General features: G+C 42.0%; 2 protein-coding genes across 5 annotated transcripts in view; one reads left to right on the top strand and one right to left on the bottom strand.

Moving 5' to 3' along the window:
• Positions 1 to 27,188, bottom strand: part of LOC144594813 (coiled-coil domain-containing protein 158-like) — a 510,587-nt gene that overhangs the window by 384,934 nt on the left and 98,465 nt on the right. The gene's annotated exons all lie outside the window — the stretch shown is intronic.
• shroom3 (shroom family member 3) overlaps positions 1 to 27,188 on the top strand; it is a 367,834-nt gene that overhangs the window by 260,332 nt on the left and 80,314 nt on the right. The window contains exon 1 of one of the 4 annotated variants that reach the window (XM_078401664.1): positions 22,004 to 22,341. The exons of the other annotated variants lie outside the window; for them this stretch is intronic. The gene's annotated coding sequence lies outside the window, so the exon portion shown is untranslated. Of the gene's footprint in view, positions 1 to 22,003; positions 22,342 to 27,188 lie in introns of those variants that run through there. 4 annotated transcript variants of the gene reach the window in all.

Raw genomic sequence — 27,188 nt, 5'->3', positions numbered from 1 at the left:
AACATAAATTCTTCGGCCATTTTTAACAGTCCACTGAGCATCTGTTGTAACACTTTGTGCATATGTATGTGAAAATATGTCTTTGTTGTAGCTTATCTTCAGGTTATTTTGGCCTTGATCAGCCATAGTAGAACTATGCGTTGGTTTAGAATCCAAGCTTGCGCTTAATTACATTCCTGAAAATTCTCCGTTAATCCCTTGATTGACAGGAAGAGGTATTTGATCTGTCTGCTGGCCTGTTTTTATCATTGGGCACTTGAGTGGGGTTCTCTTTGAAGTTATCTCTTTTGTTGTACAATTAGTCTGGGAGAAACCTTGCTTATCCTTGGACCTGGATAGATTGATGCTGCCTACCTTGACAGCATGGCGTGCAGGTCCGCTTTATTCTTTTAGCAACACAGGTTTTTTGATCCATTCTTCCCGATTTCCAATGTTTTCTATTCATGATTTTTCAGATTAAAGTCTTGCAGTCAAACAACATAAAAAGAATAAGTGTTCAAACATAATGCAATAGAAGTTCATCCTAAGCTAAATACATAACGTATCAGTGCATTTTCTTGGGTTAGTGCAGTGTACACATCATTGCTATGAAGGCCCAGGCAACCGAGGATGGATATTTATCTAAATAAATTATCTTAATTTATCTTTTGACCCCCATCTTACAGGCAAGAGATCATCAACTTTTTCCAAAATTCATGAAGTGCGCTTACTGAAGTGTGCATTTGGGGCCTGAACCTGTGAACTATTAACCAAAGTATTGCAAACATGACTGAGTGTGTTGTAAAATCACAAGCCAAAGGTTAAGGTAACTGATGTAATTTTGGATCGCTCAGCTATTTATAGTCTTGACATTCAACCTTTTGTGATATTCTCCCAAGTTTGGGGAATTTTTATTGCACGTGAATATGACCAGATTTCTAACTTAATAGAATAAAGAAGATAAAGGTTGTTCTGACAACAGTATGCCTTCTGTGGGTTGCCTCGCCATTTGTGTTGTCGTCGATTTGCAAGCCACCTAATCTTTTCTCAGAGATTTGGTCTGTTGATCACCAGTCCACAAAGTAATGCAGATGCTGGAAGTACAAAGGCTGTTCGTCAATTTTAGCAGCATCTTTGTCAGAACAGTTCATAAACAAATGTCAAACCAAAATGCTAACTCGACTATTCATTGATGCCGAATTTTCAGTTATTGGAACAGTTTTGGTGAAATTTTTGTGCTGAATATCAGAAAAATATATATTTTTGCATTTTATTAAGGAAATATACCTCAGTTAAATGTTTTAGCCAGTGTTTTATTTGTGAGAGTTTAGAATTAAGGCTGTTTTATTAATGATATAACAGGTACAATGTCTGCCACTAGTTCAAACATTATAATCACTCTGCTCATCCAGAATCCTTAGGCACAAATCTTTGGTCTGACACAAAACAGTCGGATTGTAGAAACAAAGATTTGCAGATGCTGGTTTACAAAAAAAGACACAAAATGCTGGAGTAACTCAGTGGGCCATACAATAGTGGGATTGTGTAGATGAGAGTTTGATGGTCGTTCCAGACTCATTGAGCCAAAGGGCCTGTTTACATGCTGTATCTCTCTATCACCATCTGAACTAAGCAATGCAAAGTCACTCACCAAGGTGTTAAAATGGATTGTCATATAATTTGAATAATTGAACTTTGAATTAAAACTAAACCTAATACTTCTCACACAATAATTAGTTGGAATTTACAGGATGTCCCATGCAATCTTAACCAAATTGCTGCTGCTGTTCTCAGTGGCAGCGGCCACAAGGTAGACTGGGAACGTTGTATATTATGGAGCTGTTATGATGTAGAAGGGTGGGTCTGTTGGCACAATACATTCAACCAGCTCTGTCCAGGATGGTGTTTGATTTTCAGTCCTATTGCAGTTGCACCCATCCTACATATTGAAAGATGCCCTTGGATTCCTGACGTGTGGCTCATTGTTGCTGGTTAGGCCTGAGGTCAGCATCTTATGTAACCAACTTCCTGTACACACGATGCTTTGCAACTGTCTACTCCCAACATGAAGAAACAAATTTGACAATTCAAATAATTTTTCATGCAATAAAGTTGCGTTTGCGTTATTAAAGAATTTATGTTGCAACAACACATTTTCTTGAGGTAGAGTTCAAACAATGATCTGTCATCAAATAAAGTACTTTTGACTTTTTTTGAAATGAGCGATCCAAGATGTGCTGAGTCAAAATTTTAATGCAGGTCTCAGCCAATTGTGAAATGCCAGCCTAAAATGCAGCTTGCATTGGGTTTAACTGCTAGATCCATGTCGGCCCATTCCGACATTCAAATACACTGGTACTCCTGTTATTTTCACATAAATTTGTAATCACATCACATCAAAGATAAATTAAGCCTGCTAATTTCAACAGGTTTTATGAAGACAATAGACAATAGGTGCAGGAGTAGGCCATTCGACCCTTTGAGCCAGCACTGCCATTCACTGTGATTATGGCTGATCATCCACAATCAGTACCCCGTTCCTGCCATCTCTCCATATCCATTGACTCCGCTATCTTTAAGAGCTCTATCTAACTCTCTCTTGAGAGCACCCAGAGAATCGGCCTCCACTGTCTTCTGAGGCAGTTTGTTAATTGTGATAATCAAGACATTTTTTCATCCATAACATAAACGGTTTCAAGACCTTTACTATTAAATATAATATCTACTATTAAGGCCTTTACTATTTACTATCACAATATTTTTTTTACCGTAATCTTACTATCTTACAATAGTTCTAACCTTTGAATAAATTGACCGTGATCTTCAGATAAATATCATATTTATCGTTGAACTGCCCTTTCAGTTCTGGTCCATGTTCAGGTTGTATTTCTGAGCTTTCCAAGCATTGCAGAAACACTTGTATTATCATAAATATAAGATGAAGTGATTTCAAGTAATTTAGTCTCTGTGGTATGCTGTGTACTTAAGTGTACCCTTCTGTTAAAGGAGTAACAATGGCAGGAAGTCTATTACACACTTAACAGGACTGTGTGCACAATTGATGGTTGGCAGTTAAAAGTTGATCTGAAATGTTTTGGCATTTTATCAAGTGAAATGTTCTGCATCTGTTTAAATCACCGTAATGTCTGATTGTGATGATGTCTTCACAGTTCATGGAATAATTGAGAGAAAACTCAGGAGATATCAAGTGTAAATAGGAACTAGCTGTGGAAGATACTCCTATTCATTTACATTCATTTTCCTTTAACAAAGATACGACTAGAACTAAAACACCCTGTGATTAGTTTGGTTGGATGTGGGTTTCAAACCTTTTACAGTCAATCTATTCACTACTGTATAATTAATGTGTCAACTGATCAAATTTACATGTTATTATATTTGTTAATTGTGATAATTAAGACATTTTTTCATCCATAACATAAACGGTTTCAGCAGTTTAAAGGAGCGTGATGAAAGCAAATCGATGAGTCAAATATAAAATCCTGTCTCACTGAAACAGTTCCCTTGTGCACGGTGCTAATACTTGGCCGGTGTTTTGGGCTGAGAAGCCTGAGAGACGTTGTCCTCCAACTCGCCCACACTTCAGCTGCTCCATGTAGTGATGATGGGAGATGTGAGCAGTAAATTTAGTTAGCAGCAAACCTTTAGTCATTTTTCTTCTTGTCATTTTATGAAGGTTTAAATGTGGCCAGAGTTGCCACCGGAAATAGGATCTCATTCACCATGTTGAAACAAAGGACTGCAGATGCTGGTTTACCCAAAAGGACAGTGCTGGCTCGAAGGGCCGAATGGCCTACTTCCGCACCTATTTTCTATGTTTCTATGACACAACGTGCTAGGGTAAATCAGCAGCTCTGAAGATAGCCCAGCAATCTGAATAAATGTCCCGATGCGAAACGTCACCTATCCATGTTCTCCAGAGATGCTGCTTCACCCGCTGAGCTACATTGTGTCCTTTCTCTTTCACCTTAATCAAATCCCTCTCCTCTTCCCACGTCAGAAGTCCTATTTGCCCTTGCACAGCCAAACAGCAAACTCCTTTAATAAAAATTAGTTGACAGCAGGAAGAAGAAGATGAATCCTGACATCTGACATGCATGAACACAATGGTGTTCAGATTTCCCCAGATCCACACAAAGACTTCCTTCCAGCAATCATTCCCAATAGATCTGATCAACTAAAGACACAGAGTGCTGGAGTAACTCAGTGGGTCAGGCAGCATCCCTGAAGAACATGAATAGGTGACATTTCATATGTGGACCCTTCCTCAGACTCTGAAGAAGGGTCCCGTCCCGAAATGTCACCAATGTTCTCCAGCAATGCAGCAATGTTCTGCAGCAATGCACCAATGTTCTCCAGCAATGCACCTATGTTCTCCAGCAATGCACCAATGTTCTCCAGCAATGCACTAATGTTCTCCAGCAATGCAGCAATGTTCTGCAGCAATGCACCAATGTTCTCCAGCAATGCAGCAATGTTCTCCAGCAATGCAGCAATGCAGCAATGTTCTCCAGCAATGCAGCAATGTTCTCCAGCAATGCACCCATGTTCTCCAGCAATGCAGCAATGTTCTCCAGCAATGCAGCAATGTTCTGCAGCAATGCAGCAATGTTCTCCAGCAATGCACCAATGTTCTCCAGCATTGCACCTATGTTACTCCACACTCTGGGCCTTTATTTTGTAAACCTGCAACTGCAGTTCTTTGTTTGTACAAATCTAATCAACCATCAGAGATACATTTCACGAACCAAAGAATGTTTCCTGGGGCCATCTTGGAAAACAGATGCAAGGCAGCCTAAATGCAGTACGTTTTCAGTATAGTAATCACAATGTTTAACTACACACATCCTTTGCAATCCTGTTAGGTTCTGCTGTTGTTAAAAGCCACAGTCTATATTCGTTTGTGACTTCCTGGGTAAGGCTACGATGCTCCTTGAATTTGAGTGGTATTTTATAAAGGTCAGCAATATTGGCCTATTTTGCAGCCAAGCCAAATTTTGTAGATACAGTGACGAAAGATGCCAAGAGAAACTGTTGTACTGTATCACCATCTGCCACATTGGCCAGAGGGAGGGAACCAAATCACTATGGAAGGATGATTTCAGTAACGCCATCCTCAAAGTATCAGGTTCTTTATATTGCCTAATGACCTAAACATTACTTTGAACAAGGAGCACATTAGTACATCATATACAGGGTAGAATTAACTGGAGTAAATCTGGTATGGATTTCTTTAAATGCAAATGTTGGTAGGAACTTTGACGTTTTCAATTCTCAGAAAGGTAATTAACATTAAGAAGACTGACATGTGCTTTGAAGGAGAACATTTTGCCCCAGTAAGGATGGAGTGGCAAGGGAATTTTTAAGATATTGGGCAGGTAGGTCTGTAACCAGAGAGTTAGCAGCGGAACACAGCACAAGGGAGAGAGAGAAAGGAAGTCTCTGAAGCCAGCAATGCCTTCTAATTACAATACTTAAAGTGATCGTTGGCCTCATCTTGGCATAAGCTGAATGCAAAAGCAATAAAACGAGTATTATTGAGAGCACGGCTTTGTTGTTTACTTGTCGCAAAACAGGACAGTTACACTGACGTCAGTCTTCATTATCCCCATCAGTCGGTTGCGTGCCAATTGATTCTTTAATTGTGCTTAACTAGCAATGTCAGTGCTGGTGAACAAAATATGTTTTGGACAGATTAGCAATTTATACATGGTCAAATACCAGCGGAGCTCGCTTCGACAATGCACAAGGGCAACAATGTATATTTTTTCCCCCGCAAGAGCTAACCTGTTGCCTTTCTGACTAAATTTTAAACTATCTGAAATGGCTTGAATGTTTCAGATTTATATCTTCAAATTTCCATCTTTGTTGAATGTGCCTTGGGTCCCAGATTACACTCTTCCCCATTTCAAGCACGGAATGCCAGCCGGGAGCAGGAGTGAAGTGCTGCTCTCACATCCCAATGCACTGTAGAAGGGGACTTCCTTTCACACAAAGGCTGGTGGGTGTATGGAACAAGCTGCCAGAGGAGGTAGTCAAGGCTGGGACTATTCCAACGTTTAAGAAACAGTTAGATAGGTACATGGACAGGACAGGTTTGGGAGGATATGGACCAAACGCAGGCAGGTGGGACTAGTGTAGCAGGGACATGTTGGCCGGTGTGGACAAGTTGGGCCAAAGGGCCTGTTTTCACACTGTATCACTCTGTGACTCTATGACTCTCCTGGATACAGCATCGTCTCATTGGGCCGAAGAGCCCTTTCAAAGCTATACCACTTCAGGACAATTATAAGTTTCGTACCTATTGCCTTGGTTGAAATGGGTAAAACCCTCAAAGCATCAAGCTTGGCATATCACAAACATTTGATTTACATGCACACTGGCATCTCACTGAGCACTCCGGCAGTGTTCCTAGGAACAAGAACACAAATGGAATCAATACTAAATGGGGTCAGCCTAGCATGAAATATAAAATGGTGTGATACCAAAAGCACTGGTGTGCAGGAGCTTGGTGAGATCTCCTGCCCTCAACACTGCTGTCCTGGAATCTCTTGGAATGAGCCACATGTAGTGAGCTCATTATTTTTCCATGTTCATTGGAGGTGGTCCTTGCTGGGCAGAATTGATTGTCCATCCTGATTCCCCCAGGCTAAGGAGACAGTTTAGAGTCATCCACATTGGTAGGTCTGAAGTCACAAGCAGGCTGAATAACCAAGGATATCACATTTCCTGAAGGACATGACCAGGACCAGATGAAGTTTTATATCAATCAAACAATGCATGGCTACGATTAACACGACCAGCATTTATTTAATAACTCATGATCTAATTAATTCTTTGAATTTAAATTCTTCAGTTGTATTCAATTGAGAGATTCAAATTCGGGCATTTAGATCAATGGTCCAGAATTCTGGCTGCTAGGCCAATATATTAGCCACCGGGCAATGCTACCCACGGTGGGCTATTGTGTTTTGATTGAACTGTTGAGGGATATCGAAGACTAGTTGACCTCACGATTGCTCACCATCTTCACTGCTTTTTAGACCTCCTCTTCCATCTTCCTTTCTCGAGCCATTCTAAAAATATAGGTGTTCAAATATGTCTTTGATTATCTCTCCCATTACTTCCACAAAGATAGGCCAGTCTATTTTCACTGTGAAAAACATCAGGATTCTTTTCAACATTAAAGGTGCTATTTAAACGCATGATATTTGTTATATTTGTGCTCTTTACCAAGTTAATATGACATGATACTCATTTTTAATAACAATGTCATGGTTGTGGCAATTTTAATCAGTAGCTGTAATCAGTTATTGCCTCACCCATCCTCTGTAGTTGGCTGTTAAGGTGCAGAGCGAGAATATTATGTTGGTTATCTGTTTGCTTTCCACGTCCGCACTGAGATTATCCATCTTGTTTAGATGCCAGTAATCTCATTTTCATCTCTGTGGTGTTTAGTTTCACAGGGTGTGGATGGCAATTGCTGGAGGTTTGAAGCATTTATGTTGATTGTGGATGAATTTTCCCAGGAACAGTTGATATCAGAAATGCTCAGAGCAAACAAATCAAGCACTTTTTGAAGTTGCAACGAACAAGACAGGGAGGCATTGTTACCGAATTTGGAAGTTTGTCAGGATTTTTCTTTGTGAATGTAAATTGGCTGAGAGAAGCACTGTAAAGCATATCATACTGTTCACTCCTGCCGCAATCTGTGAAGTCGAGATGGTCACGGGAACAGGGAATAATTGCAGATTTGTATTGTTAACTGGAAACTTGCTATAAGTTGAAAGCTGAACTTCTCTCTAGGTTTGTGTTATTTGTGATAGAAGCCAACGATGAAGCTGCAAGTGTCACTGTTGAGCCTTCCCAACACAATTAATGCCTGTTGGTATAAAACCAGCCTCTTTGAAAGGGTGTGCTTCAATCTTTTTTTAATGAATGTGGAAAGATGGAAAATCAAGAGTACAGTGGACTCAAATAATAGCAGCCTCATTTCACTCTTAAAAGATTAAATCTCAGGAGTAAAATGTGCAAAATGAATTCATTTAGATTAGTTTCAGAGAAATAGGAAACTATGCACTGATGTTGCTTCATTAATTTTTATCTGATTTACTGTGATAGAACTCTTTGTTCTAGTGTCTGTTGGCAACAATTGCATAGTGCAGCAATAAACTTGTATTTATTATGAAATGCTGCTAAACCTGCTTTCCTAGAAGTGTGTACAATGCATTAAGTATATAAGAATAAATTAATTTGGATTAGAAATTAAAAATTTGTGAGATTTCACATCTATTTTTTTAATTTCTCAGGAGTTCACTGACTCTCATTGGATTGCATTGCCATAGGTGTTGTGTGGTAAACCTTTTGACTGTGGATGGCCCCCATCATGGTCTAGCTCTATGTTTATACTTTGGGAACCAATTGATGCTTAGCAGGACGAAGGCACCAAAAGTAATTTAAATCATGTAGATACAAGGAACTGCAGATGCTAGTTATAGATGCTACAAAAAAAACACAAACACAGGGCTGGAGGCTGTAGGAACTCAGCGAGTCAGGCAGCATCTCTGGAGAACGTGGCTATGCGACGTTTTGGGTCAGGGCCATTCTTCAGAAGAAGGATCCTTACTTAAAATGACTGCATCTGCAAGTTCTCCGGAGATGCCGCCTGACCCGCTGAGTTAGTGCAGCACTTTGAGTTAATTTGAATCATTGTTGGCTAGGGGCATTGAGTTGACATTGTAAGACCGAGCTGTTGCCCTGGTTGAGAACAAGAAACAACCAATCACATGGAGTAAGTCCACGTTGTTCACATTATCTCAGTTGCAGTAATTTCACCCAATTAGGTTTTCGGTTGGATAGATTCTTTTCTCTCATCCTTTTTTGAAAATCCAGGAAAGCCAGTTTGGTTAAAATTATTGAACAAATCACACACAGACAGGACTCTTTTTCTGGAGATTTGAAAATGTCAAAATAATTAAGGGAATTGGTAGGGTGGATGTGGAGGAAATGTATCTACACCTGGGAGATTTAAACAAAAAACATAAATATAAGATAGGTCTTGACAGTTTTGAAGATTTAGGATAAATCTCCTTCCACAGAGAAGTGGTGAGATTGGATTGTACGGGTGGTGCAGGTGATCCTTGGATTGCAGGAGTGGAAAGAGAAGGATGCGAGAGGGAAGGAGTGAAGGAGGCACATGGGCTGTGTAAACACTGAAAAAGACTATCTGTACACGTGGGTTGAGGGTTTTGCGAAATCTGGTTGAAGTGTGCTAGCAGATTACAGAAAGCTATTTGTATTCTGCTTCCTTGGGACTTGCCTGCGCCGCCATCTTCTGCCTCGTGGTTTCCAGACATCTGCTTCCTTGGGACTTGCCTGCGCCTCCATCTTCTGCCTCGTGGTTTCCAGACATCTGCTTCCTTGGGACTTGCCTGCGCCTCCATCTTCTGCCTCGTGGTTTCCAGTGACTTCATACACTTCACCTCCAATTTCCATCCTGCCCTTAAATATACCTGGACTATCACTGACATCTCCCTCCCGTTTCTGGACCTCACCATCTCCATCACAGGAGACAGACTAGTGACGGACATTTACTACAAGCCCACCGACTCGCACAGCTATCTGGACTACACTTCTTCCCACCCGGTCCCCTGCAAAAAGTCTATCCCCTACTCCCAATTCCTCCATCTACGCCGCATCTGCGCCCGGGATGAGGTGTTTCAGACTAGGACTTCCGAGATGTCCTCGTTCTTCAGAAAACGGGGCTTCCCCTCCTCCATTATAGATGAGGCTCTCACTAGGGTCTCTTCTACATCCCGCAGCTCCGCTCTTGCTCCCCCTCCCCCCACTCACAACAAGGACAGGATCCCCCTCGTTCTCACCTTCCACCCAAGCAGCCAGCGGATCCAACATATCATCCACCAACATTTCCGTCACCTACAATGGGACCCCACCACTGGCCATATCTTCCCATCCCCTCCCCTCTCTGCGTTCCGCAGAGACCGTTCCCTCCGTAACTCCCTGGTTCACTCGTCCCTTCCTACCCAAACCACCCCAACCCCGGGCACTTTCCCTTGCAACAGCACGAGATGCAACACCTGTCCCTTTACCTCCCCCCTCAACTCCATCAAAGGACCCAAACAGTCTTTCCAGGTGAGACAGAGGTTCACCTGCACCTCCTCCAACCTCATCTATTGCATCCGCTGCTCTAGATGTCAACTTATTTATATCGGCGAAACCAAGCGCAGGCTCGGCGATCACTTCGCTGAACACCTGCGCTCGGTCCGCATTAACGCAACTGATCTCCCGGTGGCCCAGCACTTTAACTCCCCCTCCCATTCCCAGTCTGACCTCTCTGTCATGGGCCTCCTCCAGTGCCATAGTGAGGCCCGCCGGAAATTGGAGGAGCAGCACCTCATATTTCGCCTGGGCAGTTTGCAGCCCGGTGGTATGAACGTCGACTTCTCCAACTTCAGATAGCTCCTCTGTCCCTCCCTTCCCCTCCTCCTTCCCAGATCTCCCTCTATCTTCCTGTCTCCACCTATACCCTTCCTTTGTCCCACCCCCGACATCAGTCTGAAGAAGAGTCTCGACCCGAAACGTCACCCATTCCTTCTCTCCTGAGATGCTGCCTGACCTGCTGAGTTACTCCAGCATTTTGTGAATAAATCGATTTGTACCAGCATCTGCAGTTATTTTCTTATACAGAAAGCTATTTGTTCTGAATCTTAATTCCCATGTTTTGCCCATCAGCCAAATGCAACTGAGCTCTTACCCACCGGATTCAACCTGATTGGTGAACTTAGTCTATAATAAGAGATAATTTAACATACATAGCAACAACAGACGTTGCATGTAACTAATCAATTAGAATCAGCAAATTTTAAAAAAACACCTGTTTTATAGGGACTGTGGAGACTGTATCAAGAATGTTGATTCTGCTGAAAGGCATTTTAATTTTATTTATTACACTCAAGCATTTAGATTCTCTGATCTATGTAAATCACAAAGAATATACTTTTTCACAGTGTATTGAATTACTTTGTGTCAGTATAATAATCAGCACTTCACTTTAATGGACCTAATAACCTTTATACATATTTCTCAAATCACTTTGTGTCAGATTTTAAATACTTCCTTTTGGATTTAATTTCCACCCTGCCATCGTCATCGTTGTTGCCTTGCTTGATGTTCTATGTAACTGAATCTAATAGAGGATGTTTGAAAGTCATGCCCAGTTTCTTGCAGTCTGTATAAACTAAAGACTGCAGTAGTGTTATTCTGTTTAGATCAGTATCATTTCCATCTTTGCAATTTTAATTTCAATATCCTGATGGTAAGGCTGAGCTAACAAGGGTCAGTCAGGCAAATCAAAATTGCAAATCATGTACCCTTGCTCAAAAGAGGCCAGTGAGTCTAAACCTTGATGGTAGGGAAGTTGACACAACAAAAGTCCAGGACTAAATGTAAGACTCATTTGGACAAGTACAGATTAATAAAAAAGAGTTTGCAGAGAGAACATTGGATGTGGGTAATGCGATTGAATTTTTTGATAAGATACTTGGGACAAACAATAAAGTCTGTTATTTGTTGACATTCCAAAGCCTTTTCATGAGTTGCTACATACAAGGTGGGTGAATGTTGGGGAAATTGGCTTAATAATAAGAAACAACGATGACCTGAAGGAGCTTCCTCGCAGCTGCAGGATTGCTTCGAAAGGACCAACTGGGATATTTTTGAGGATCAGGACTTGGAGGAGTACACATCAACTGTACTTTGCTACATCCAAAACTGTGTTGACAATGTCACCGTCGACAAACGCATCCGGTTGTATCCCAATCAAAAACCCTGGATGACAAAGGATGTCAGGTCTCTCCTCAAGGACCGTAACACCGCCTTCAGGTCTAGTGATAGAGCTCTATACAGTGCTGCTAGAACCAACCTGAAGAGAGGCATCAAGGATGCCAAAGCGTCCTACAAGAGGAAGATTGAGGACCACTTTTCCAACAATGACCCACGGCGGGTATGGCAAGGCATCCAGCACATCACCAACTACAAGACCAGCAACTGCACGACTGCCGACGGCGACGCCTCGCTGGCTGAGGAACTTAACTGTTTCTTTGCTCGTTTCGAGGTGAAAGCTACAGTGGCAGACATTACACCCTCTCCAGCACCTGACAGCAACACCTTCACTGTGCAGGAGTATGATGTTAAGCGCGTGCTCAGAGCAGTGAATCCCAGGAAAGCTGCAGGCCCCGATGGTGTGACGGGCAGAGTGCTGAGGGAATGTGCAGACCAATTATCTGAGGTCTTCACAAAAATCTTCAACCTGTCCCTTTTAAAATCCACCATCCCTCCCTGCCTGAAGTCCGCCATAATCATCCCACTGCCGAAAAAGTCTGTCATCAGCGGTCTTAACGACTACCGTCCGGTAGCACTCACACCGGTCATCACAAAGTGCTTCGAGAGACTGGTCCTGCAGCACATCAAAGCCAGCCTCCCACCCACCTTCGACCCACACCAGTTTGCCTACAGAGCAAATAGGTCTACAGGGGATGCCATCGACACTGCTCTTCACACTGCACTGACCCACCTTGAACACCAGGGGAGCTATGTGAGGATGCTCTTCCTCGACTTCAGCTCTGCCTTTAACACGGTCATCCCGAGCAGACTGGTCACCAAACTTTCCGACCTTGGATTTTCCCAAACCATCTGCCAATGGATCAAGGACTTCCTGACCAACCGCCCCCAGACCGTCAAAATAGGCCCTCACCTCTCCTCCACCATTACACTGAGCACCGGCTCACCACAGGGCTGTGTGTTGAGCCCCATCCTTTACTCCCTCTACACTCACGACTGCGCCCCCACCCATCCCACCAACACCATCATCAAGTTCGCGGATGACACGACTGTGGTTGGACTCATCTCAGAAGGAGATGAGACAGCCTATAGGGATGAAATCCAAAGGCTGGCAGCATGGTGTTCAGTGAACAATCTGGTCCTGAACTCCTCCAAAACAAAGGAACTTATAATTGACTTTAGAAAAACCAGTGGAGATTACGACCCACTCTACATCAATGGGGTCTGTGTGGAAAGGGTACCAGCTTTCAGGTTCCTGGGTACGCACATCGCAGAGGATCTTACCTGGTCTACCAACACCATCACCACAGTAAAGAAGGCACAGCAGAGACTCCACTTCCTGAGGATCCTCAGGAAAACCAACCTGCAGGAGAAGCTCATGTTGTCCTTCTATCGCTGCTCCATCGAGAGTGTGCTGGCATACTGTATAACCACATGGTATGCCAGCTGCTCAGAAAAGGACAGGAAGGCCCTTCAGAGGGTCATCACGACGGCCCAGAAGATCATCGGCTGCTCACTGCCCTCCCTGGAGCACCTGTTCAGCCTACGCTGCCTCAGTAGAGCAGGCAAAATAATAAAAGATCCATCCCACCCCGGCCACCGTCTGTTTGTTCATCTGCCCTCTGGTCGACGTTTCAGGTCGATCAAATCCCGAACAAACAGACTTAAGAACAGTTTTTACCCCAGGGCCATACGAGAACTGAACACTACCTTTGCACTAGGCAACACCGTTAAAAAATCTTGTACTTAATATAATTGTATTTAATTGTATTTATGTATTTATTTGTTTTTGCATTTATTGCATATATGTTTGTACGCACCGTCAGGATTGGCTATTTTTTTAATTTCGTTGTACTCGTTGCAATGACAATAAATGAATATTATTATTATTATTATTATTATTATTTATTTTTCAAAGTTCACCAACATAAATAGTGGTGTCCCCTGGTGGTCAGTTTTAGAATTACTCCTTTTCTTGGTATGTATTAACAACTTGAAGATAAAATACAACCTGGAAGTATAATGGACACTAAGAAGTCTGATGACACAAGTCAAAACAAACTTAGATTGGTGGGACGGGTGGTCACGATGTAGATAAAGTTTAATACAGTGCAGAGCAAAGTGATATATTTAGGTTGGAAGAACAAAGAACAAAGATGATGGAATCTTGAGAGAAACAATACTCTGGAGTAACTCAATGAGTCAGGCAGCATCTGTGGAAGAAATCAGTGAGTTATTGTCACGTGTACCAATTAAGGTACATGGATGCATGAGGCAGTCCTGATTCAATCATCGATGTAGCAGAGAAATACACTCCTTACTTTTCCCTCCCCTCACACATACATCCCTCCATCTGACTTTACATTTCACACATCTTCTCTCTTTATCTGACACCTTTTTGTCCCCTTTACCTCTCTAGCTTTGTCACTTACTCCACCTATCTGCCAATCACAACCCCCTGCCGCCTCACCTGTATCTACCTATCACTTGACAGGCTTTGACCCACCGCTCTGTTCCAGCTTTCTCCCCCTTACTACAATCAGTCTGAAGAAGGGTCCCGACCCAACACTTTGACGGTACATTTCATAGAAACATAGACATAGAAACATAGAAATAGGTGCAGGAGTAGGCCATTTGGCCCTTCGAGCGAGCTCCACCATTCAACATGATCATGGCTGATCATGAAAAATCAGTACCCCATTCCTGCTTTCTCCCCATATCCCTTGATTCCGTTAGCCCTAAGAGCTGTATCTAACTCTTGAAAACATCTAGTGAATTGGCCTCCACTGCCTTCTGTGGCCAAGAATTCCACAGATTCACAACTCTCTGGGTGAAAACGTTTTTCCTCATCTCAGTCCTAAATGGCCTACCCCTTATTCTTAAACTGTGATCCCTGGTTCTGAACTCCTACAACATTGGGAACATTTTTCCTGTCCAATCCCTTAAGAATTTTATATGTTTCTCTATGTTTCTCCATGATCATTGATCATTGATAAAGTCAATTCATGAAGTCAGGAGCAGAATTAAGCCACTTGTCCCAATGAGTGTACTCCGCCATTCAATCATGACTGATCTATCCTTCCTTTTCAACCCCATTCTGCTGCTGCTTCTCCCCATAATCCGGTATGTCAAAGAGGATTCTCTTGAATTCTACAGGTGTACAGTAGAGACCACATTGATTGGTTGCATCATGGCCTGGTTCGGCAACTCAAACGTCCAGGAGTGGAAAAGACTGCAAAAAGTTGTGAACACTGTCCAGTCGATCACCGACTCTAACCTCTGCACCATCGAAGGGATTTATCAGAGATGCTGCCTCAAAAAGGCAGCCAGTATCATCAGAGACCCACACCATCCTGGCCACACACTCATTTCACCCCTGCCATCGGGAAGAAGGTACAGGAGCCTGAAAACCGTGATGTCCAGGTTCAGGAACAGCTTTTTCCCTGCAGCTGCCAGGCTATTAAACCCGACAACCTCAAATAAGCTCTGAACTTCAATAGATTATTATTATTATTATTATTATTATTATTATTATTATTATTATTATTATTATTATTATTACATTACTATTATTTGTTTTTTTGATTATGGGTGTATGTGTACATATATATATATATATATATATATATATATATATATATGTCTGTATGTACTTGTGAGGATGTGTGGATATACACACTGAACATTTTTTTCTGTCGCTAATCATATTGTTTACAGTGTACTCTGTTTACATATTCTGTCGTGTTGCAGCAAGTAAGAATTTCAGTGTTCTATCTGGGACATATGACAATAAAACACTCTTGATCCGTACTAATCAAGAATCTGTCAAATTCCATTTTAAAAATACCCAATGTTTTGTGCATAATCTGAAGGGTATAAACCAGGACAGAAAGACTTGGGGAGACTGCAACTAGATTACCACACACAGTTTAATTTCAGAGTGATTCCATTCATGTCCCCTCTGGAGATTAGGATGAGAGGCAACCTTGCTGAAACAGGGAGCTGGTCAGAGTCAATGCTGCCTAGTGGAACTAATTGAGTGTAATCAGTGTGCAGGAGATGTTGGCTTTAGAGAGGACATGAATGGTGGTAAACTTCGTGTTCAGACAGTTTTGGAGATTTATTTCAGAGACAACATTGGTAGTATCTCTGGAGCACATCTCTGGATGTGGAGAGGATGTTTCCACTAGGGGGAGTCCAGGACTAGAGGTCAGCCTCAGAATTAAAGGACGTTCTTTTAGGAAGGAGATGAGGAGGAATTTCTTTAGTCAGAGGGTGGTGAATCTGGAATTATTTATCACGTGGAGGCCAAGTCAATGGATATTTTTAAGGTAGAGATAGATAGATTCTTGATTAGTACGGGTGTCAGGGGTTATGAGTAGAAGGCAGGAGAATGGGGTTAGGAGGGAGCGATAAATCAGCCATGATTGAATGGCGGAGTAAACATTGATGGGCCGAATGGCCTAATTCTGCTCCTATCATTTATGACCTTATGACAAGGAACTGCAGATGTTGGGATCTTGAATAAAACACAAAGTGCTGGAGAGGTCTTGGGGTCTAAGTCCATAGCTCCCTGCAAGTGGTAACAGGAGTAGATAGAGTGGTAAAGAAGGCATATGGTATGTTTGCTTTCATAGATCAGGACATTGAGTATCAGAGTCAGGAAGTTTTACAGGACTTTGGTTCGGCCGTATTTGGAGTATTGCATGCAGTTCTGGTCGCCCCATTACAGGAAGAATATGGAGGCTTTGGAAAGAGTGCAGAGAAGGTTTATCAGAATGATGCTTGGATTAGAGGGATTAGCTACAGGGAGAGATTGGACAGACTTGGATTGTTTTCTTTGGAACACTGCAGGTTGCAAGAAGACATGATAGAACTACATAAATTTACGAGAGGCATAGATAGGGTAGACAGTCAGAATTGTGTTCCCAAGATGGAAAAATCAAATACCAGAGGGCATAGTTTTGAGGTGAGAGGAACAAAATTTAAAGATGACTAGACAAAGTGGACCCGACCCGTTGGGCCCAAACCTCTCCTGCATTGGTGCAGCACCCTGTCCTCCCCCCCCTCCCCTCTCTCCTCAACCCCCCCTCCCCTCTCCCTTCTCCCCCACTCCCCCCTCCCTCCTCCCCTCCCCCTCCCCTCCTTTTAAACTTTAAAATGTGAATAACTTTAAAACTATAACACCAATTCCAATAAAACTACTTGCATTATCACAATTATGACAAATGACAATGGTGAGTAAGGTGGGCCTAAAATTGTCGCACTATTGTGTACCGTTTTGGCTGAAGTTCAGTCACAAACAAGATAACAAACGAGAGTTTTAGTATATAGATATGCGGGACTACTTTTTTACATCGCGGGTGGTGAGGGCCTGGAATGCACTGCCAGGGCGGTGGTTGGGGTAGATACGATAGTGGCATTTAAGAGATTTTTGGATAGGCACATAGATATGCAGGGAATGGAAGGATATGGGTTTTGTCCAGATAGATAAGAGATGGTCTTGGCATCATGTTTGACACAGAGAGGGTCGAAGGGCCTTCAAGAAGCCTTGATCTTCAAACATCCTTTTCTTTAGTCAACCAGTGGCTATGTTACTGCAGTGAAGGTGATGGTGAATTTTATCATCGATGGTCAGCTTCACTGAAAGGTGGCTTCTGCGATATAGAAACAGTCCAGTTTTTGCAGTGAGCTTGTCAGAGCGAGGTGTTGTATAGATGAGCCAGGCTGATAATGAGCACTGAACTGATGATAAGATAACTGATGATCAGTCTGAAGAAGGGTCTTGACCCGAAACGTCACCCATTCTTTCTCTCCCAAGATGCTGCCTGACCCGCTAAGTTACTCCAGCATTTTGTGTCTACCTTTGATTTGAACCAGCATCTGCAGTTTTTTTCCTACCCCCCTCTAATACAATCAGTCTGAAGAAAAGTCGCGACTCAAAATGTCCCCTAGTCCCCTATCCATGTTCTCCAGAGATGCTGTCTGACCTATTGAGTTATTCCGACTGAGTTATCTTCACTAGTCCACCTATCGTCACTTGTGCTAGCCCTACAGCTATCTGAGGACGAATATGTATGTGGACTTTGGTTATAAACTTCCTTCAATAATCCATCAATCCCTCAGCACCATGCAGGAATGTCCACCCAAACCTTTGTGCATAAGAATGTGGAATGGAATGCGTGTCCACAATATTCAGCCGTGGGCGACAGTGCCACAGCTGACATAAACATCTAGTGTGATTAGCAGAGGCACAACACCAACACTGGTGGGTGAGGTATGATTGTCTTTGGTATACCCACTCTGCTTTCCAAAGTTTGGCTTTGGGGTTACCAGTCAAACACTGGGTGATTTGGATCCCTTGATCTCTTTTTGCGTGGGATAATGGCATAACTCCAGGTGGTTTCTTTCAATAACAAAAGCCCCTGGCAAGTACATGAGTTGAGATGGGTAAGATTGCATCTTATTACCCATTTCCAGATTGGCCCAATGAAACGATAGGATTTTCACATTCAACCACAAACGTTGTACCAATGGAGCCAAAATTACAAATTATCAAGAACTAGTAAAGAAGCTGTGTTTATATAACCTCTTCCATAGCTGCCTCAAAAGAGCTTTGAATTAATTATCTTGTGGTGCAAACACTGCTGTTCTTTAAGTGTCTGCAGCTTAGAATACTGGATGTGTCAATGAATATTGATGCAACATTCCACGCATGATTAAGAATCTTGTTCATTATGTCTGTATATAGACACTTGGTTCAGAATGTGGACATACAAGTTATGCATGTGGGTGACAATTTTAGAAGGAGTTACAAAGTCATTGAGAATTTCTTCATTTGCAATTCAGGAAAAGCAATATTTTGAAGTTTAATAGCTAAAAATATCTCTGGTTTTATAGAGTAAGTCATTGGAAGGAGGAGGCTTTTGTATATTAATTCAAAAGAACACTTTAATGGGGGAAAGGAAGTACCAGATTGTTTCTTGGCTTCTTAACCATGTTTGAGATTAGCATCTGTTATCTTTTTAGTGCATGATGAAAAGGCCTCTCTCTTGCTATTGTCACTGTGTGATTTTAACTTTAACTTTACCTGAGAGGCAGAAATCGTAAGCACTGAGGTCAGTGCTACCACTAGCATTTCCATAGCTAGAAATCAGCTAACTCGGCTGCCTGCGAAGATATAATATGTGCAAGCACACACGAGTGGTTGTTTACCAAGACAAGGCCAATTTTAGACGTCAGTGAAGGTAAAGAAAAGTTTCTGTTAATTTATCCAAATAAAATACTTTCAGAGCCTCAACACAATTAGCTTGGGCCAAATTCCAGATACAGGCTAATTATGCAGCACATTGAAAGGCAGTGCAGGTTATCTGAAGCAATAAAGTGTCATTGAATTCACAGTGGAGCAAGGCCCACTGTTGAAAACTGTGTACTGAATGGAGTGAATGCAGTTGTCTAATAATAACCTGTTACCAATAAAAAGCTAGTGCTGTTTAGATTGTTATTGCAAATAAGTAATAGAACAGTTTGGAAAGAAAAGTGGCACTTAGCTGGAATCAAATACCAAGGAGCCTAAACCACAGCCAGATTGGAAGAGAAACTCAGCGTGCCCTGCTCTCACATTGCCATTGTTGCTTCAGAGGAATGTCTCTTTTTTGTTTTGTTTTTTTCACTGTGTAGATCAAATAATCCCTCATTAATGTAACCTGAATTAGTGTGTGGCATAACTGCCGCCTTCCAGTGGATGTAAGGAAGTGGCTGTAAAAAAAATATTCTCTTGGTACATGTTTGCTATTCTAAGTTTAATTCTGTAGCCATCTAGAATTTTCTTGGAGTATTTTATTGTAGATGTTTATTCATCTAACCTTCTTAGCTTCCTATCGTAACGGCATTTCACTATTTTTGCTAGTTTCAACAAAATCCTTCATGCTGACTAGACTTGGTCTTTTCAATTTTCTTGTGTAGTAGCCGACATTTTTTTTGCTGAGTTTTTTATCAACAACATGGCTTTTGCGGTACAATGAGCTGAGGCAAAAAATGTTTTTTTACATGATGAGGTAATTTTTACCTGCTTAAAATAAAGTAAACTTTTTTTCCCTGTTAACTATCTCATATCACCAGGATGTTACAAGGACTCCAGGGCTTAAGTTATAAGGAGAGACTGAATAGGCTGGGACTTTTTCTCCCTGGAACATTGGAGACTGAGGGGGTGACATTACAGACATTACAGGCAAAATCATGAGAGGCATGGATAATGTGAATGGTCAGTCTTTTTCTCAGGGTAGAGGAGTCAAGAACTCGAGGGCATAGGTTTAAGGTGAGGAGAAGAATTTAAATGAGTCCTGAGGGGCAATTTCTTCACAGAGGGTGATGTATATGAGGAGCTAGCTGCCAGAATAAGCTATAGAGGTGGGTACAAATGCAACGTTTAAAAGACATTTAGACAGGTACATGGATAGGAAAAGTTTAGAGAGATATATGAGCAGGTAAATCAGCCCAGCAGTTCTACAACCTGATTGACAAGAATGAGTTGGGGCAAATGGCATGTTTCCATTTTGTATGACTTTAGAGTAAGTGCTCTCTTGGCAAAAGCATGATGAAGAAACGGATTGATCTGCACAAGCCAGCATGACCCCATTCCAGATGGTGCCCTGTGCTGTATTAAAGGATGTCTAGATGTGAAAATGCTGCCTTTGACTTGGAAAAACAGCAAAATTCAACCAGGCTTCCCATTGTTGAAACCTCAGATGAGTGCGTGTATGTTGTAACAGGATCAGGCTTGGGTAAGATGCTCTCAGCAGTTCAATAACAAAATCACTCATTGTTTTGCGTGAGGAATGACCAGTTGAGAAAGGTAATGGAAGACATCAACCATCTAACAACCACCAACATGAATCATGAAAGTTACTGATTAAAACGCCAATTGTCCCTGAATATCTGTGCTGGAATTGGCTTGAACTTTCCAGAGCGTATCTTCTGCCACATTTCCGTCTGTAATCCAACTTTCCATATTAATCCACCTTTCTTCATATGGAAACAACCTGTTTAAGGGACATTCTCCAAGCCATTCTCCTTAAACTCAGTTTCAGTTAAGTATGAACAGCAGTGAGTGGGAATTCCTGTTTTTCATTTATGCTTCCATTTTAATCAACTGCCATTTTAATTTCTTGAATATATATGAAAGTTACTTACGTCTTCATGACATATTAGAGTTTATTTTCCCCTCAAGATATTGCCCAGAAACAATCACTGCATTGTAAGTACCACCACTTTAGCACATGAATTTCTTCTAAGTGGATTTCAGAAATTCCAATTGCTGCTGGACCTTCAAGGCAACAATATTATTGCCTTGTGTGGGTTTTCCCTGGGTGTTCCAGTTTCCTCCCACATTACAAAGATGTACAGGTTTGTAAATTGATTGGCTTCAGTAAAATTACACACTGTCCCTAGAGTGTAGGATGGTGCTAAGGTGATCGTTGGTCAGCGCGGATGCGATGGACCGCAGAGGCCTGTTTCCACGCTGTATCTCTAAAGTCTAAAGATGAAAACTATCAATTATGAGGAGCATGAAAGCTGATCATCAGCACGGCTGCTTTTCTTTACAATGTGCTGAAATTGGGAGCTTTTCTGTTTGGTGCTCGGCAGTTCACTGATAAGCATCTTTACTTCAGCTTTTAAAATCTATCTCGTCTTCATTTTTTTTTTTTTTTTATATCAAAAAATACTTTATTCAAATAATAAATATCATTCACAAAACATATTCTTAAACAAGCCCATCCGACATTTCCGGAGGTTACATTTGGTACAGACATTCACTTAAACATTTACTTACATTTAGACATTTACCCATTATCCCTTATTAACTCGTCTTCATAGACCTCAAGAAAAGCTCTGATAGATAAGCAATATTGAGTAAACAGAGTATCCATGGTGCTTTATTCCACGAGTACCGTCTCACCACTGGTTACTTGAACATGTTTTTCAAGCACCAGAGGGCTTCAGGTTGATTGTAATGCAAATATAGCCAGGGAGCTCACAGCCTATCAGACGTGCTTGCCTCCATGATTACCTGATGTAGGAGGAGGGACCTGTCATAGGGACGGCTGGAGAAGTCTCACATTGCAGCTCTGCCATTCTCTGCGGCTTTCATTTTAATTACGAGTGCTTTCTTTACCACGGCAGTATTCCTTTCAGTGCTCCTTTCTAAAACTGTTATCAATGACAGATGTCTGCCTGCAGTGGTTCCTAGTGTTACCCGCAGAGCCTTAACTGGCGGCTTCGTGAGCGTTATCTGTTGCAACAGATATTCTTTGAGGAACCTCTCTGAAGAACTGCTCCTGTCACTCAGCCTCCAGCATTGAAGTGCTTGTAAAGCTATATACAAGTCTCCAGAGCACACACCATGGCTGAATCTCCTTTGGAACATTAATATTACCACCTTGCCTCAGGACTGAAATCAGCTCATTTATCCACAATAGAAAGGTAAGTTTAGAAACTACCCACATATTGATCAAAGATAATTTTTGTTCAAATACTGGCTTTCATGCCGGCTATGTTAGACTGTCCTGTCAGCACTTGAAAGGGCTGGGCACTCAAGGGCTCTGAGTCTTTCCATCATGTGATTGGAAAGTGAGGTGTGAAAAAAAAGTACAAAGTAAAGAGGCAACCTTGAAGGTTTAAATTTCAGGCATACAGAGATTATTGGAACATCTGTTTGTGTTAAAATATCACAGGGTTTATATTATTACTTCTAAAAAGACAACATTTCTGATTTACATGAAATTGTTCAGAATACTTTGTATACATGCCTGTAGTATCTGACTCATCTTAAATGCCATTAATAAGGTGTGTAAATAGAATTCTAGAAAATCATGGGGTGGAAAGAGGCCATTCTTCCCATGTAAACTGATAAGGGCTTTCCCACATCCCAGCTTTTGCACCATATCTTGTGTTGGTTACAGCAAGTATTTATTATACCTGCACCAATGGCTTCTGCCATCTCTTAAGGCAGTGATTTCTGGACCCATATCACTCTTTGAATTAAGAAAACATTCCACTCCAAAATATCCTACTTACCCCAATTGTGCCCTCTCGGTATTGATCTCACCATTAAGGATAATAGATAAGCCCTGCTTTATTGAAAGGTTTCAGGAGATGGAGCCTCTGTTGGTGTTTACTGCTTTGTGGTCACATTCAAATTTGTAACTCTGACTCTTCTTCATTCATCCTGCCCTCGGTGTCCCCCATAACCCAAATTTTCCTGTTCTTTTCCGATTTCCTAAGCACCAATGTCCCCATTCAGAATAATGACAAAGATGTCCTGGATGGGAACGCAAACAGCCCTGACTCTAGCATTCACAGAAACAAACTTCATCAAAGTAACAATGGATTTTCCTCCTATTAATATTGTGAGCCTGTTTCAGTTGGTGTGTTGCTTGGTTTCACCAAAAGGGGAAAAGTCCCTTGAGATCAGCTAACTTAGCACTGGCTGTAAAATAAACCTGGGTTGTTGCTGTATTGTTCATATCGTACTGGGTGGGGGTAAAGATGGTTCTTTTCAAATTGAGTTGTTTTGGAAACATGTTGTTTACACCATCACATGGAATTCAATCATATGTTGATTCAGCTTCCATTTGTTTCTGTAAAGAAGGCACTTAATCCCAGAGGCTCATGATGTCACCAGTACCTGGGATATAGTTACAGCACCATACCTGTCTCCAGCCAACTGCTGATTTCTACCATGACGTGCAAGCTCTAATTGGTACTAATGGAAGATACCGGAACCAGCAGAAATTAAATGATCATTTTCACTTACATAGCATTGATGTGACGGTTGAAAGGAAAGCATACTTAGTGACATTTGCCTTGGTTTACTTGTTTTTTTGGTCTGTAAATTGACCAAATAAATTTATGATGAAATTGTTCACTTAACATTGAGCTGTTTTTAAAGCAACAATTTACCTGCTGGTGGAACTCAGCGGATCGAGTAGTATCTGTGGAATGGTTGATGTTTTGGTATGGAATTGTGCATCAGGATCTGAACCAGTCCTGATTGTCAACCCTTTGATTCCTCCAGAAGATTGTTAGTTGCTCCAGATTCCAGCATCTGCAGTCCTTTGTGTCTCCTGTCTGTTTCTAAATTCTGATGAAGTTTACAGGATGTATTTCAGAACTATCAATGGCTGGGACTGAACTTCAGACTAAGAAACTGGAAGGCAGAAGTTATTGAGGAAAATGGGGCACAAAGTGCTGGAGTAACTCAGCAGGTGAGTCAGCATCTTTGGAGAATATGGATCGATGACATTTCGGGTTGGGACCCTTCCCTGGTTTGAAGAAGGGTCCTGAGCCAAAACATCACCTATCCATGTTCTCCAGAGATGCTGCCTGACCCACTGAGTTACTCCAGCACCTTGTGTCCTTTTGAGGAAAATGGGCATTGCTATCCTGAAAAAATATGATACATTTACTTTGCCCTTTGAATATGGACATTGCAATATATTGTCATCAATACAATGAAAATGTACAAGCAATGTGAGAATGAAATCAAGATAAATTTTAGACTGAAATTCCAGATACTTTGAAATGGTCTTTCCCGTCCTTCCCCTTTAATATTTATAAACAGTAACGCAGCAGTTGTGATTGAACAGCAGCTGAATTTCAACAAAAACAATCATTTTCATCAAGTAATTGTGTGTGGACATAATGATCTGTGTGGGATGGGTAGTGTATTTTGACAAGAGTAAAGCACTGTAGGATTTTCATTTGAATGTGCTGTCTGTCCACTGTAGCTGAGTACTTTGTGTGATCCTGGGCCAATCCAATTGTAACTCCTTTCACAATTTGCGGTATGTTAAAGATAGTCAGGAATTAGCTGTGAAGCATTGGCTAATGTGAGCATTACTATTTTTTAAATTAACATTTCACGCTCAGCTGGGCGCAGCGGTAGAGTTGCTGCCTTGCAGCGCCAGAGACCTGGGTTCACTCCTGACTACGGGAGCTGTCTGTATGGAGTTTGTACGTTCTCCCTGTGACCTGCGTGGGTTTTCTCTGGGAGGCTCCGGTTTCCTCCCACACTCTAAAGACGCACAGGTGTGTAGGTAAATTGGCTTGGTATAATTGTAAATTGTCCCGTGTGTGTGTAGAATAGTGTCCATGTGCAGGGATCGCTGGTCGGCGCAGACTCGGTGGCCGAAGTGCTTGTTTTCATGCTGTGTCTTTAAACTAAACTAAACTCTGATGAGAACATTCCTCTTGCCGCCTATCGAGATTGAGCTTTTTTTTCCAAATCCCAAAAGTAAATGTGTATGTGTTTTAGTCTCTGTCAGCAACTATAAGGCAAGCTGATGATTAATGTACTGACCTTTTCCACATCAGCGTGCCCAGATGACACCCTATCCCTGCTTTTGCCTGGCAGGCACTTGTTGCTGGTTTGTTAGGTCCTCACCTGGATGTTGATGGTTGCCCTAATAGCATTTGACCCTTGTGTAAAGGCATCTTTTCATCTGCACTTGCATTTCTTGCCATTTACAAGGTATAATCCAGCCTCATTTTGTTTCTTTTGAGGAGCTACACTTGATACAAGTCAGGAAAGAAGGGGCAAAATGTGGTACTATATGCAAGTTGTGCTGCATTTCAGAAATTGTTTTCCTTTCTCTGTTTAAAGAAATACATGTATTTTTGTACATTCATGTATTTCCCAAAAACTTCATTATTTCTTTCTGACAATTCTTTCTATCCTTGTGCAAAATGGCAATTTCGGTGATTTTTGGGGGGGTATGTGGAGATTTGGATGACACTGCACGTATTATTCCTGTGTGATTTGCTTTTCCATTTAGGAGTCTGAACTAATACAAACCAGACTTCTCAGCAGATTTCCTCTCCCAAAGGATATTAGGAACCAGATGGTTTTTTTAATGACAATCCAATGGTTTGTAGTCACCAATTGCCCAATGACTAATTTGTTAAATCTCACAGCCGTCATGGTGAGATGTGAACTTGGATCCCCGGGTCATTGTTTAACCAATTACTGTCCCTGCCTCGTGTCCTTCAGTATTCCCATCTCACGTTGGCCACTTGAAAGCAGCACAGGTTTGCATTTTTGGAGGCACAAGAGACTGCAGATGCTAGAAATGGAAGCAAAAAACAAACTGCTGGAGAAACTCAGTGAGTCATGTCGCATCTAAGGAGGGGAATGGACAGCCAATATTTTGGGTCGAAACTCTTTCAACTGAAGTGAAAGAGGGGCCAGTAGAAAGAGGTGAGGGTGTGGGGCATGAGCTGACAAGTGATAAATGGATCCAGGTGAGGAGGGGTGGATTGGATGAAGTCAGGTAGGAGAGAGAGGGGCGGAGACAGTAACAGAGGCTGGCACATGATTGGTGGAGGTTAGAAGGGGCTGCAGATGGTGGAATCTAATGGACAAGGAAGATGGGACCACATAAGGAGATATAATTCCATTCCCTACCAGAAAGGCCTTGGGTCTCTCCATTTGTTTCTAGACCGTAGATCCAACCAGTTTTCCGGTACTAATGCTTTTTTTCCAACTTGCCGAACATCCACTTGTCTAAAACAACCTCTTTGGATTCCTCCCACTTTCTACAAATCAATGGCATAACCATGGACACTCGCATGGGGCCCAGCTATGCTCATCTTGTCATTGGCCGTAATGAATAGTTGTTGTTACAAGCCTACTGTGGCATCACCGTCTCTACTACAAGGACAACTGTATCGGGGCTGCCTCCTGCACCAATGGAGAACACGTCATTTTCATCAGCTTCATCACTAACTTCCACCCTGCCCTTGTATTCACTTGCACCATCTCTGATACTTCTCTACCATCTCCTGATCTTTCCGTCTCCATCTCAGGACACCAACTATCCATTGACATTTACTACAGACCTATTGGCATCCACGGCTACCGAGATTACATCCCTTCCCATCCAGTCTCTTGTAAGGGTACCATCCCCTTCTCTCACATTCTACACCTCTGCTGCATCTGTTATCATATCATATCATATCATATATATACAGCCGGAAACAGGCCTTTTCGGCCCTCCAAGTCCGTGCCGCCCAGTGATCCCCGTACATTAACACTATCCTACACCCACTAGGGACAATTTTTACATTTACCCAGCCAATTAACCTACATACCTGTACGTCTTTGGAGTGTGGGAGGAAACCGAAGATCTCGGAGAAAACCCACGCAGGTCACGGGGAGAACGTACAAACTCCTTACAGTGCAGCACCCGTAGTCAGGATCGAACCTGAGTCTCCGGCGCTGCATTCGCTGTAAAGCAGCAACTCTACCGCTGCGGTTCTTGATGATCCAT

The sequence above is a fragment of the Rhinoraja longicauda genome, chromosome 1, assembly GCF_053455715.1.
Source record: "Rhinoraja longicauda isolate Sanriku21f chromosome 1, sRhiLon1.1, whole genome shotgun sequence".
NCBI lineage: Eukaryota > Metazoa > Chordata > Chondrichthyes > Rajiformes > Arhynchobatidae > Rhinoraja > Rhinoraja longicauda.
The sequence above is the reverse complement of the archived record's forward strand: the minus strand, read 5'-3'. Positions and strand labels throughout refer to the sequence as shown.